The sequence below is a fragment of the Palaemon carinicauda genome, chromosome 3, assembly GCF_036898095.1.
Source record: "Palaemon carinicauda isolate YSFRI2023 chromosome 3, ASM3689809v2, whole genome shotgun sequence".
Lineage (NCBI taxonomy): Eukaryota > Metazoa > Arthropoda > Malacostraca > Decapoda > Palaemonidae > Palaemon > Palaemon carinicauda.
In genome coordinates, this window is record NC_090727.1 from 98,456,928 (window position 1) to 98,472,652 (window position 15,725).

A 15,725-nucleotide genomic window follows, 5' to 3' on the forward strand; every position below is an offset into this window, starting at 1 on the left:
ATCATCCCTCAAATGTACCAGGAAGTCTGCAATTTTGTGGACCGCAACATCCAAGGGCTGAAGGTTCTGAGTGGCACACCATTTGACAAAGGTTGTCCATTTAGCTTGGTATACAACACAAGAGGACCTCCGCAGGTACCCCGACATCCTATCCACTGTTTTGTCCGAGAACCCTTCCTTTCTTAGCAACCGCTTGATAACCTCCACTCATGAAGCCTCAGCCCCTGAGGGTTTTTGTGCACCTTTTGGAAGTGTGGTTGACTTAGCAGGTCTCCTCTTACTGGTAAGGGCCACGGCAGGAGAATGGCTAGGTCTTGCAGATCCACAAATCACTCCCTCTCCGGCCACCAGGGCGCTACCAAAGTCATCTCTGTGGACTTTGACTGCCTTAACCTATTGAGCACCTGTCTGATCATCCCGAAGGGGGGAAAGGCGTATACGTCGAGGTTGTCCCAAGGGTGCTGGAAGGCGTCTTCGAAGGCTGCTCTCGGATCCGGTATCGGGGAGCAGAACACGGGGAGCTTCGTATTTAGTCTTGTGGCGAATAGTCTATCACTGGGGAGCCCCAACGACGGAGGACTTCCTGTGCCACTTGGGGGTGAAGGGACCACTCTGATCCCACTATTTTGCCTTTCCTGCTTAGCCCGTTCGCCAAGACGTTCCTCTTTCCGGGAATGAATCTGGCCGATAGGAGAATGTCGTGCCTTTCGACCCACTCTAGGATCCGAGCTGTGAGATCGCACAAATCTCTTGATCTTAGCCCTTCTTGTTTCTTGATGTACGCTACTACCGTGGCGCTGTCGCACATGAGGGCTACCGAGTTCCCCTGAACGAGGCGGACGAAGGTTATCAATGCCCTCTGCACTGCCATGAGCTCCAGAAGATTGATGTGCTGGACCTTTTCCTCCACTGACCATTTCCCCTCTGCTGTTACCTCGAGGAGATGTGCTCCCCACCCTTCCTTCGATGCGTCTGTGAAGAGCAGTATCTCCGGGGGAGGGGAGCCAAACGGAATCCCTTTCAACGTATTCCACTTGTCGGACCACCAGAGGAGAGCTTCTTTGGAGGGAAGTGACACCGGGATTATCTTCTGTGGGGAGCTTCCTTTTGACCAGAGGTCCTTCAGGTTCCACTGAACTGGTCTGAGTTTGAGCCTGTCCTGCGGAACCAACTTCTCTAATGAGACCAGGTGACCTACTAATCTCTGCCAATCCTTGGCCTTCCTTGGGGCACCGGCCAGGAACGGGAGCATCACCTGGTCCAGGTTGTCTAGTCTCTCCTGGGACGGGAAGGCTCTCACTAGCTGGGAATCTAACACCATTCCCAGGTAAGTCATCCTGGTGGTGGGAACCAGATGGGATTTTCCAAAATTGATGGTTATCCCAAGTTCTTTGCAGAAATTGATCAGTTGACTCCCTTGTTCTTTCAAGATTACCTCTGAGGCTGAAAGCAACAACCAGTCGTCGAGGTACCTTATCAGTCTGATGCCTTGCTTGTGTGCCCAGGTCGAGACCAGGGCGAAGACTCTCGTGAAGACTTGAGGGGCTGTCGACAGACTGAAGCAGAGGGTCCTGAATTGAAGAGTCTGGGAACCCCACTTTACCCTGAGAAACTTCCTGCTGGAGGGGTGAATGGGAACCTGGAAGTAAGCATCCTTGAGATCCAGGGACATCATGAAGTCCCCTTCTCTCACGGATGCCAGAACCGACTTCGGTGTGTCCATCTTGAGGGGCGTCTTCTTGATGAATTTGTTCAAAGCCGAGAGGTCGATTACTGGTCTCCAACACCCTGTCGCTTTCTCCACCAGGAAGAGTCTGCTGTAGAATCCCGGCGGCGGCTTGTGCACGGGTTGCAGGGCTCTTTTCTCCAGCATAACTTCCACCTCTGCCTGTAAAGCTGCCTTCTTCTCTGAGTCGTTGGGAGCTTACCATACCCCTCGGTGATCGGGGATCAACGGGGGCGGCTCTGACAAGAAGGGAATCCTGTATCCCTCCCTGAGAACAGTAACCGTCCACGGGTCCGCCCCATTGTCCCCCCATGCTTGCCAAAATTGTTTGAGGCATCCCCCCATCAGGGGTATGGGAAGGTGTAGGGGGCCTCTCTCCCTATCTCCTTCTATGAAGGCGGTTTGACCGGGTTCTCCTTGACCCGGAGAACTTAGGTCTATAGGAGGTTTGGGGTTGAGCACCATTCCCCCTGGAGAGCCGCGGAAGCTGGTGCCATGAAGAGGTGGATGCTCCTTGCCTATCTGGGGGCGGATGCGGGTAGGCACCGTCCGCCGGAGGTCTCCTCGCAAAGGCCCGCCTTGGCAACTGGTGCCTGGGCTCAGCTGGCACCTTCAACCTGCTAACTCTCTCCAGCGTCTCTGCTACAGTCTGGAGAGGGAACATTGTCTTGGGCCAGATGGGAGAGTTTCTAAGGAACTTTGCCTCTCGCTCGGGGAGCTTGCGGGAAAGTCTACTTAGGATAGTGTCCCTTCTCCTCAGAACCCAGTTGGCAGTCTGGGTAAGGGACTGGTGTGTCAGAAATTTCATGGCTTTACCACCCGAACAGATCAATTCTTTCAGAAGAGCCTGATTGTGTGGCACTGAGAGGTCGTATGAGATCTGAAAGTCCGCCAGCGTACAGGCCCACCAATCCAGCCAAGAGGTGACGTTCACGACGTCCTGTGCGATGACCTCCATCATGGAGGCCTCTGCTGGAGAGAAGACCACCGGCGCGCTAAGGCTACGTTCGTCCGAGTTGCCTTGGCTTAGTGTAACGACCACGTCTTCTACCGTGCGGGGCCCTGAATGGTGACCGTCCGGCACGTAGAACTTTCTCTGGGTCTTGAGACCCGGTAGGAGTTTGCCTGAGCCCTGTGATCTCAGGGAATTCTCCGGGGCTGAGAGGTATAGGTCCACGTGTTCCATTCCCATGGCAACATCGGGGGCTAAAGGTAGGGTCAAGGAAGGCTTCTTCTGCACAGGATCCTCCACCATCCTGCCCAGACCCGAGAGCCAAGATCGCGCAGCCGTTGGCTGAGGTTCGTCCAACTTATGGTGCCGTCGGATGAGAGCAAGCACCTTACGGTAGGACGAGACCTCCTCCACCGAACACTCGCCCGAGTCAATTAAACCGTCCACTACTCGTACCCCCGCGTCGGCAGGTTCATCGAACGCGGAGGGATCCGTGGCCGTGGAGGCATCCCGTTCCTCCTGGTAGGATGATGGAGTGGGCGCCTCCGTCATGGGTAGAGCCGTCGGGATGGAGGTAGCCGGATGGTACTGGATGATGGTCGTGGCAGCGGCGAGACCCGAAACTTGGCCGGGACCGCTGTGACCAAAGACTCTTGAGTCACGTTACTGTGCCTTGCCCACGGGATTTCTCCGCACACGGATGGCTCCGCCGACTTACTAGGCTGGGGCAGTAATGAGTTACTGTGCCGATCCCGCGGGATTTCTCCGCACACGGGTGGCTCCGCTGACTTACTAGGCCAGGGCGGTAACGAGTGTGCCAACGGCTGCCCCCGACGAACGGGTGGAACTGAAGCGACACTGTACAGGGCAACGGAAGCGGCTCCAGTAGCCACCGAGGCAGTCAATGGAGCGGCAACCGACCCGCTGGATTCTCCACGATGTCGAACCCTTGTGACATACCTTTTCCGCGGCGATGACCTCCTTCGGTAGTCCTTCCTCAAGGACCTCGTCCTCTTCCTGAGTGGACTGTCGCGTGAGCTCGATCTCCTCCTCCTAGATCGTCTCCTCCTCATCCTAGAGTCTCGATCGCTGTAACCATCCGACGAATAGGAGTCGTAGGAGGAGTCTTCATCGGAGTACGAGGAGACTGAAACTTTCGACTCTACCACGAGCCTCCTGGGGGTCCTGGGTCTGGAATTCGGGGTTACCGGCTCCATGAAGTCCGGCGGAAGCGTGGCTGATGGTGCCGGGGGTGGATGGGTTATGGGACGACCGTCGAACCATCCTTCGCTGTCCTCCTTCACTCTCAAGGGGAACCTGAAGGTCGTCCTCGGGGCCCTCCAAACGATGGAGTCGGGGTCCGAAACACCCGTGGGCTGCTTACTAATGTCCTGGCCACCCCCGGAAGATGTTGCACCTGAAAAAACACGTTACAGGCGTGGGGATGGGCGCTGAATTGGCCCCCCCACCCTGGATCCACACTTATGACGGGTCCTGCGGGCACCAGGCCTTCGTCTAAAGCACACACCCCATCCACTTTAGCAGACCCCTCACTTGTCTGCATAGACACAGAATCCCCCACATTAGACTCATGGGGAGCGGCAATGGGCCGCTTCCCCGAAACGGACTTACCTAGTCCCCTACCCAGGGAAGGGGAAGGGGAAGGAGAACCGCTCTCCGACAGGACCGGGGGCGAAGTCACTGGCAACGAAAGGCTTGACTTCTTGGGCGACTTCTTAGAAGCCTTCTTCTTTTTCTTGGCGAAAAGAGCCCATTGGATCTTCGGCCAAGACTCACACTCCGGGCACTTAGACTCCGGGAACACCTTTTCCCCCGACACGAGGAGCACATGGAATGCGGGTCGACCCCGGTCGCCGAGAGCCATGCTCCGCAAGACTTACCCGCTTGAGCCCCGGGACAGCGACGCTGAGGTTCCATGGCAAAAGCGAACACAAACGACACACGGACACAAGGGAAAGGTGAGGAACACAGCGGGAATATGTGAGACACACGGTAAAGGAACACACGAGCCCACGTGGGACAAGAGTGAGAACACAAAGTAATCACGTGGGAACACAAGGTGAACGGTCGGGAAAAGCGAGAGAGAGCGGCGAGATGTTAACTACGCCGCGACCAGAAGCTTAATGGTTGGAAAGCGTGGTCACCCGCGTGACCTGGGTCTCTCCTGGGCGTGTATCCCTTCGCCTAGGAACGCCCTTGAGAGGCAGCGGAGAGAGGGGCAACTATGCAAAATTCTTGGTCGGTGATAAAGAGATCCACAGGCTCTCCTGAGAAAGTAGTTCGAGGTAAGTATTCTGTGTTGGAACAATTCAAGGTTAAAGTTTCAGATTACGAACTTTGGTCAGAGAGAGAGAGAGAGAGAGAGAATCAAAGGTGAATCGTTGTCGAGTCACCACATTTGAGTTGCTGACCAGTGCTGACTTGCTGTATCAAGTCCTGCTGACGTCTGCTACCTGACTCGCTGACTGAGGAGTGAGATGTGAGCTAAGGATGGAGGTGGTTGGGAGAGTCTATAGATAACTTAATACCATTATTTGATTTAGAGGGGTTACGAATTCTCTCTCTCTCTCTCTCTCTCTCTCTCTCTCTCTCTCTCTCTCTCTCTCAGATGATAATTTGGAAGTGGAATGTAATTATAGTAAAACTTTATACATACTTCTTTACTACTTTTCGAATTAATTTTAAGAAAAAAAGATGATAGAATAAAAATATAATAGTTTCTCGTGTGCCCTGTGAACTACAAATATATATATATATATATATATATATATATATATATATATATATATATATATATATATATATATATATAGATAGATAGATATATATATATATATATATATATATATATATATATATATATATATATATATATATATATATATATATATATATATATATATATATATGAGAGAGAGAGAGAGAGAGAGAGAGAGAGAGAGAGAGAGAGAGAGAGAGAGAGAGAGAGAGAGAGGGAGAGATATGAGTGTTGAAGAATTGCCGACAGAGACTGCGTTGGAGGAATAGCCTATAATTGAACATTTATGGTTCTGAGCGAAACATTGTAAGAAACAACTCATGGTTTAGTCAGTATTTCCCAATGGGATAAAGCTTACCCATTTATTTTCGTCTCCAGATATTTACAGTAGATGCTCCGGAAAGTTCAGTAGATCCATTGTATACACGTTGATGATGGTGGGAGACTTTAATTTGATCGCTCACACCAAACCAACCTAGTAAACCTTTGCTGATCATTGCGCTATGCAAACCCTTTCACCACATTAAGGTGTCCCCACTCAGAGAGGATATATATATATATATATATATATATATATATATATATATATATATATATATATATATATATATATATATATATATATATATATATATATATATATGTCTTATTTATAACTGTAATCGAACAGTTTAACATGTTTTTTCAAAAAGGCCCATAAAAGAAACACAGGAAATATGAATAAATCACACTATATTTCGGTCAATAAACATCCTGAAGAGGGTCGATGTTTATTGACCGAAATATAGTGTGATTTATTCATATTTCCTGTGTTTCTTTTATGGGCCTTTTTGAAAAACATATATATATATATATATATATATATATATATATATATATATATATATATATATATATATATATATATATATATATGTGTGTGTGTGTGTTCTCCTGACAGAGTAGTCTACGATGTGTGAGTTATCAAATATGAGAGAGAGAGAGAGAGAGAGAGAGAGAGAGAGAGAGAGAGAGAGAGAGAGAGAGAGAGAGAGAGTTCAATTCCATACATTCATTTACATGGTAAAACGTCTGTGCCAAATGTAAGTAGAAGGCCAAGCGCAGTATCAGTGTTAGAGAGGGAAATAATATTGTCAGGAGGAAAAGTGGCATCGCCGCTCATCAGACTCATTCGATGTTTGAAAAATCAAATTTAATTTTTGTTCAGAATATATTTTCTTCTTTACTTTCATTGGGCATTTTTTTTCTCTAAACAAAATGACAGTTTTATATATATTCTTGAATAGAAGAGAAACAATCCTCCCACTGTCACATACGCCCTTCTGACATTGAAGGAAACGAGCAAGTTCCTATAGACATAGAGAGATGCTTCTCTCTCTCTCGCTCTCTCTCTCTCTCTCTCTCTCTCTCTCTCTCTCTCTCTCTCTCTCTCTCATGAAATAATTTAATTGAGAATCATGATATTATGTAGGCGTTAATTACAGATTTTACTAAATTTGAAACATGACAGTCTCATGCATGAGGCTGAGCCTCCACTATAGGCCTAATGCTGAGATGTGTCCTATATGTTAATATACTCTATATTAGTCGATTTTGTTACATAATGATTTATAAGTATTTTTTATGAAAGAAAGAAAGAAAGAAAAACTATAATGGTAAAACCAATTATCAACTCAATAGATTCAAAATCAATTATCAAATAGGAACATTCTAAGAGAGGTGAATTCTCGAGTGCTTAGACGAGGATTAAAACTGGTAGACGAGAATGACCATGAATGAGAGGTATATCAGTTGTTGTTTGCGGATGATACTGTACTGGTTGCAGACACAGAAGAGAAGCTTGGCCGATTAGTGACAGAATTTGGAAGAGTGTGTGAGAGAAGGAAGTTGAGAGTTAATGTGGGTAAGAGTAAGGTTATGAGATGTACGAGAAGGGAAGGTGGTGCAAGGTTGAATGTTATGTTGAATGGAGAGTTACTTGAGGAGGTGGATCAGTTTAAGTACTTGGGGTCTGTTGTTGCAGCAAATGGTGGAGTGGAAGCAGATGTACGTCAGAGAGTGAATGAAGGTTGCAAAGTGTTGGGGGCAGTTAAGGGAGTAGTAAAAATAGAGGGTTAGGCATGAATGTAAAGAGAGTTCTATATGAGAAAGTGATTGTACCAACTGTGATGTATGGATCGGAGTTGTGGGGAATGAAAGTGACGGAGAGACAGAAATTGAATGTGTTTGAGATGAAGTGTCTAAGGAGTATGGCTGGTGTATCTCGAGTAAATATGGTTAGGAACGAAGTGGTGAGAGTGAGAACGGGTGTAAGAAATGAGTTAGCAGCTAGAGTGGATATGAATGCGTTGAGGTGGTTTGGCCATGTTGAGAGAATGGAAAATGGCTGTCTGCTAAAGAAGGTGATGAATGCAAGAGTTGATGGGAGAAGTACAAAAGGAAGGCCAAGGTTTGGGTGGATGGATGGAGTGAAGGAAGCTCTGGGTGATAGGAGGATAGATGTGAGAGAGACAAGAGAGCGTGCTAGAAATAGGAATGAATGGCGAGCGATTGTGACGCAGTTCCGATAGGCCCTGCTGCTGCCTCCGATGCCTTAGATGACCGCGGAGGTAGCAGCAGTAGGGGATTTAGCATTATGAAGCTTCATCTGTGGTGGATAATGAGGGAGGGTGGGCTGTGGCACCCTAGCAGTACCAGTTGAGTCCCTTGTTAGGCTGGAGGAACGTAGAGAGTAGAGGTTCCCTTTTGTTTTTGTTTCATTGTTGATGTCGGCTACCCCCCAAAATTGAGGGAAGTGCCTTGGTATATGGATGTATGTATTCTTATTTGAACCGAAATGCTGTTGGAAATAAGTATCGGGAACATCAATGATCACATCAAATATTTGATTAATCTGTTATTACTTTCATTCACGTAAAACTCTCTCTCTCTCTCTCTCTCTCTCTCTCTCTCTCTCTCTCTCATGTTCCAAACTAACTATCGTCAAGGGATAGAGGATAAGTATCTACCCTCACCTGACTCCTGTACTCAAAGACCTTACACATCACAACTTTGGGAATGTCAGGATTAAAAACGCTTCAGGAAAGACAATTGATATGAAAGTATTGTTAGTTACCTCCTCCAACGAAGTTGGAAGGTTATGTTTTACCCCCTGTTATGTGTTTGTAATTTGCACGTGTTTTTTGTTTGTTTGTTTGTGAACAGCTTCCTGGCCGCAATTTTAATCGCCGAGTAATGAAACTTGCAGGGATTGACCTTTATGGAAAAAGATGGAAATTACTAAATTTTGGAAGGTCAAGGTCAAAGGTCAAGGTCAAGCAAAATGTTCAATTCACGTAATCAGCCATAAGTTTGAACATCGTTGTCAGAATTCAAACTTAGTTCATATTTCAGTGTATGAACATCCACGCTAATTAATACATGTCAAGGTCAAAGGTCAAGGTCAAGGTCGAGCAAAAAATCTATGTCCCACACAGTTGGTTGTATCCCTTTCCTCCCATAAGCCATCCTGTCACTTCAATAGACTAACTGCAAGAGAAATAACTATCTTCTCGGGTAATTATCCCAAAGTATTCAATTGATAGAGGAAATTTACATGAAAAGACAATGTCGTAGGCCTAGTTTTGCGTGTCAAAATTCATTCATTTTATCCTAATCGAGAAATAGACGTATTTGGTGTTCGAATGTCTTCAATTCTAACTTTGACTTCGCATAAGTAGTTATCATTGTAAAGGTTTTACGGTTATAGGCATGGAATAGGCATGTGCAAATCAAGTCACTTAGTCATAAACTTAAATAAAGCACAAGTTACTTAAATGAAATTATGACTTACAGATTTAAATATAAATTTTAAAAACGAAGCCAAAGTCAAATCAAATCGAACGACTGGACTCTGAGACGAGAACTTCTTTCGCCTTGAGTTTCTGTGGTGTTAATTCTCTCTCTCTCTCTCTCTCTCTCTCTCTCTCTCTCTCTCTCTACACACATTAAAATGATGTGAGATTATTTGCCTTTTTGCTAATTTCATTTATATATATATATATATATATATATATATACTTGTTTCCGTTCTCTCCCCGTCCCTCGGGTAGAGCAGAAAGGAAGTAGTCATATCCTTGTGAGAGTGGGCACCACGAGAGGTAATCTACAATCTTAGCGGTCGTGTGCATGCATGCGCATATCTATCTAAATATTTAGCAGTATTTTTTGACGGCAATGTACACTAGTGTGTGTATGTATGTATGTATGTATGTATGTACGTATATATGTACGTATGTATGCAATACTCCGGAAAATCTACAACAGGTTCATGTTGCAAAAAAATTAATTAAAATGACCAAAGTCAACTTACGTATTAATAATTTTATATCGTTCACAATTATTATATGGTCAAGAACTTGAGGAGTTTAATAAGCTAAGTATCCTTATCGTCTCAGATAAGAGTGTTGTAAAGCAACTGAAAAATATTACATTTTAGTTACATTGGTGACCTTGAATATGAACTCCATCCTGCAAACCTTTCTTCTTTTATGTAACGACTGAAAATCCTTTTTCCCTTACTCATGAAAGCGTTACCAGAACGTGGTTTGAATCTCGCCGCATTTAATGAATAATGTTAGTGATAAAAAAAAGGTTAGTTATGAAACACTTTTATGTCTTTCTAAAAATTCACCTCTTATTCAATATTCCTTTCGCGTTCTTCATTCCCAAAAAGACAACCTCAGCAAAGTGCAAAGACATATCTAGAATATTATAGGGCCTCCAGGCTACACTCGTACCATTGGACACATTTTTCTTTTCAATCTCGAGCAAGAAAAGTTGTAAATCAAATATTTAAATACTTTGAAAAATAGAAATGGAAATTTATTTCGCAATGTGAAATAAAAAGAACATTTAAAAAGTTTTTCAATAGGTCACACGACTCCTTTTCAGGAAAATGTTGCAGCTATAATATATTATAAAATTATTCTTTCACAAAAATCTTCAATATAATACAATTGCGATTTAATTCTTTTATTAGTATAACAACACACGACTGTATGAAGGGGACCCAAGAGAAGAATCTTTGAAAACAGCAACATTCACGGTCCAAAAGATGATGAAAGTAAAACCATAAAAGTTACACAATTATTTATACTTACAATAAAAGACCCAAAATACAGAGACTCCTTTCATGGGTGGGGAAAATCTATCCTAGATCAGGAAATACCTTCACATTGTGCTTCTCAAAAGTAAATTTGCAATCAAGACATACACACCTATAATTTTCAATGTTATTTTGTTTTTAGTTTTTAATTACATCTTTAATTATACGAATGTGTAAATAGAATTTCAAATTTGACGCATCTATTTATGTACTCATATTTCTCTATAATAAAAACATTCATACTTAAAAATTCAATATATATAATGCATTCAGTTCATTAACTTTCTCTCTCTCTCTCTCTCTCTCTCTCTCTCTCTCTCTCTCTCATACACTTATCTAAGAATAATATCATGAAATACAGGCAAGAAAATGGGAATATTAGCGTTTAAAAACAAAAGCGTGTTAACTCTCAATGAAATCTTAAAATACAAAATACTTTACTTTTATTACTCTAAGCCTTTTAAGCCGACAGGCATCAAGAGCTCATACAATATACAAGTTTTCGTACTCAGGAGAGAGAGAGAGAGAGAGAGAGAGAGAGAGAGAGAGAGAGAGAGAGAGTTGTAAGTGGATAGTTTACAGCTCTATGCAATTTTTAACATGCAACTTCAAAAAGCACTTAATACAAAACAACAATTTTTTAGTGAGTCCTAGATTATCACTGTTTCGATGTTAATATCATACACATTTCTAATACGAAAACCACACGAGAAAAATGACAGCATATTTGAATAAATAATTTTTCTTCTGTTCCATTCGACCGAACATACAGAAATGGTGTGAGAGATTTTTAATTGAATCTAACCTCTAACCCAAATTCTAAAAACGTTTATATGTCGATGTTTGGTAAAAAAAAAAAAAAAAAAAAAAAAAAAAAAAAAAAAAAAAAGTGCGGGAAAAGGGAGATGACCAATTAATTTGTTCCATTCGGTGTGTGTTGGCCGTTGTGTGGTAATATTAAAAGATATTTCAACTGAAAGGAGGAGGCCCCAGAAAAATGATAATTATAATTTTAATATAAATTACAAAAAAACATGTACTGCCTCTCTCTCTCTCTCTCTCTCTCTCTCTCTCTCTCTCTCTCTCATATATATATATATATATATATATATATATATATATACAAGGACGAGGCAACTTTCCAAATATGAGAATAAAGAGAGAGAGAGAGAGAGAGAGAGAGAGAGAGAGAGAGAGAGAGAGAAAGATGTTATGAGGATCATAAGATCAAGAGATTATAAATCATATACAAAACCTGAAATCTTTTCACCTCAGTTTCATTAATGGTACTTCAATACACGATCCCAAATATTGAAGGAAGGAATCATAAAATATAACTTGGACAAAAATTACAGATCACTAATACATGCAATGAAAAAGCAAAACCATCAAATTAAATATCCCAAGAGAGGGGTAATATCCAGCAAAATAAGAACGACCAGAATTAGCATCTTTTACTTTACATATTATGATAAAATCATTTTGGAATCTGCCTTCGCCCATTTCTTACGCTCTGATCCTAGAATATAGATGCCAGTGACGAGTAATGGACGCGGCTTTCTTTGAGATGTTGTAATATTAACATCAAACAGAAAAATCCTAATAAGAAAGTACTGTTTCTTATTGTTTACAAGCCATTCCCTCATAAGTAGTGAATATTTACACTTAAGGGGTTAATATTGACTGTCTTAAAAGACTTCTTTGACCTGCAGTACGTTAAAAGATAAATAACTATGACAGGGTAATGAAGCTGTCACCAAAAATGGCAATATTCAAAATAAGATATATTTGCGACTTAGGAGCTAAAACCTAACATTACTAACCCTAATCTTTAAATAAGAGTACACCTCATCCGTCGAAAATGATTACTGAATATTTCGATAGATGTCACACACACGGATTGTGGTTTCCAAGTGTAACTCTCGGGGTCCCCTCGCTCACCAGGGTATGCCTACTCATTCTCCCCTTACCCGAGGTACGAGGAGAGATCGAGTAGTCAAATGTCTGCCATGTATGACCAGAATGATTACGCACACACAAGCATATGTATATATATATATATATATATATATATATATATAGCCAGACACGTAGCTCTTTATTATATAGGGGAGACTAAAGAAAAAACATTATTAAAAAATCCTGGAATTCTTGTAAGGCTTGAGACGAGGAACAGGATATTACTTGGTATCGTTTGGTAAATAAAAGAATGCAACCTCCTCTTAAAAACTCTCACCACACCAACCTCCAAACTCCCCACAGGGAATTGACCGGGCAGAACAGGAAATTTGATTTACTAGGTCAATGTTTACCCCTAACAGCAATTATCCGAAACTGACCTAATGATTTAATTGATGCATATCATCGTAATGTGCAGTTCCTCTTCTTTAAGTCTATATAGAAAACTAGCAACTCATACCTAAGACGATATTAAGAGAGCTGTTCTTATGAGTGATTTTTTGCAGCCTTTCAAAAGCTGATGCAACGCTCATACATGCAAACGCATATAAGCATAAATAATTACATTCATTTATTCAAAATGGTGGGAGACTTTAGCCTGATCTCTCACAGAAAATCAGCCTAGAATGTGTAGCCTAAATAGTAAAGCTTGTAATAATGGCGATACACACAATAATTCAACTACCAAAGAAGATTAACCAAATACGTAACGTCTTAGAATTATTTAACCCAAAAGTATTAAAGTGCAAACCACCAACATGGCCACAATAGAGACTTCAGAAAGGCCCCAAAGAAGCCTATCTATAATAAAGCTACTTACCAATTTTCATCAAAACACGTCCAATATATATATTTTACCTACATGTAGAAGACGTATGTAATATGAATTTACGCATAGGTAAATATTAGAAATAAAGCATACATGCACTCCATAGACAATGTCGTCTTTTTATAACCTCACACTATCCTATCTACTTTGCCTTCAATTTATTCCATGGGAATTAGTGTCTTCATTCATCGTTTTAGTTTGGGCTTCAAACGATAATATTATTATAGCTTTAAAATCTGATATAAAACACAACATGCATATACTTTTGATGAGAGTAAAAAGCGACAAAGCTGAGTCATGCACCATCTCGTGGATATCCACGTAAAGTATCTTAATATAAATCGTCCTGAATAATTTTCTTATACCCTGGCATTTACGATGCATTGAGCATTTTCTAGCAGAGGATGGGGACGATTTAGGATACAGCAAAGGATATTAAGCCCTTTGAAGATTTTTCCTTCAGGAACAAAATGAAAGAATAAAACTAGGATAGATGAACCGGAGAACTTTACACCATGGTCAATATCTTATAATTATAGCAGAATTAATAATTATAATTGGACACAAAATACATGACTCCATTTATTAACTAGATGTCCTATTATTTCTTAGCTTTTACCTTTGTCTCAGATGAATTTACATCGGCCGTTTATTGGAATGAAGCAAAGAAAAACGATAGATGGTGATAATATTACGAAATTTATCCAGAAGAGGGATTACAATTATTCTTATTAGTGTTATTACCACACATACACACACAAACCCTAGCCATGAATAAGGACATGTCTGAGGCCGTTGTCCTGCAATGAACTAGATAAGGCTGCATTTGTTGTTGTATGTGTGAGTGTGTGTGTTCTCATATCTTAAGCCACAATAAACCCATTAACATTAAATCTATTTTGGGATCAGCTTACATCCAAAGGGTGTACAAAATCACTTTGTACCCTTCACACCCTTTTGGTTGATCGATTAATTGATTGATTATTAGAAGTCAGGATGCCAGATAACTCTTAATCAATCAATCAATCACCCAACCAAAGAGTGTGAAGTGTATAAAGTGATCTTGCTCCAACCAGGATTCAAACCTACACAGGGACATATACCACGGCGCTATCAAGAGAAATGTGAGGAGATTCCGTTTCTGCTGTACATATAATTCAGGTTCTGTTCTTGCAATCAAAATCATCTAATGTTCTCTACGATAGTCATTAATAAGCTAGTGAACAATGGCCAATTATGATATATTTAAAACAATTCACAAGTAGATTTCAGGACAAAATCAAAAGAAAATAATGAATTCTTAATTTTGATAAAAAGGTCAAATCCAATCACTGCTAGATGTCATGTAACACTGAAGGAATATTGAATTTTTTTACAGGATTAAACCCAGCAACTTAAACATGGCCGATTTGTCAAAAACAGTAGCGGTACTATAATATAAATTCTTACTTGACATACTAGAATTCCACTAATAAATTTGTCAAAAATCATGTAAATCTTTCACTACTTCCAAAAATGTCCTAACTTGACGCACATACAAACATTCAAACAAAATTATAGAAAACGCTCCTCGGTGAAACCCCAATAAAATTCTGGCAGCCACCAAATTCCGGTTAGGTCTGATTTCCTCCAGACGACTGAATAAAAAGGTCCTTGGAATGTCTCCTCACTATTTCCATTACCCATCAAAGGTTTCCTGAACTGAGTTTATACCCGAGATACTTCGGGTACCCTTTTTCTCCTTACTTGGAGAGAGACTGAAAAAAAGGGAATAAAGAAAAGAAAAGAAAAAAAAAAAAACGTCCTAACAGAAATTTTAAAGATAGAGACTTATTTTAAATTGATTCAAAGCAAGTAGAAAGAGCAATCAGAGAATTCCAACCTCCGCCAATGAAGAAGGTCAACATTCAACCCAAATCTACGGATCAAGTTTTCCTTCTTTCAGATGCTGACCGTGAATAAATCTATTGTATAATAACAACAACAACAATAAGCACACAGGAAACCCGTGATTTAAACTATTGAAATCAAACCGATAGAGTAAGAATGATTTAATCATAAATGTCTGACGTTATTTACAAAACCATTGAGCTGCATTTCCAGGGACCCTTTGCATCTCGCCGTACGGGGCAATTCCCTCCATTTACAACTATCATTATTACTAGCGTACGGGACCCGTCAAAAATGGTGCTTAAGATTTAGACAGATATGCACACACGCATACACAGAGTTCCAACCCTTCCCACATCTTCCATCTTTCCTAACTGCTCCCTCTCTCGTTACCCGAGGGACGGGAAGAGACGGAGTAGTCATACATTTGGCAATGTTGCTCAG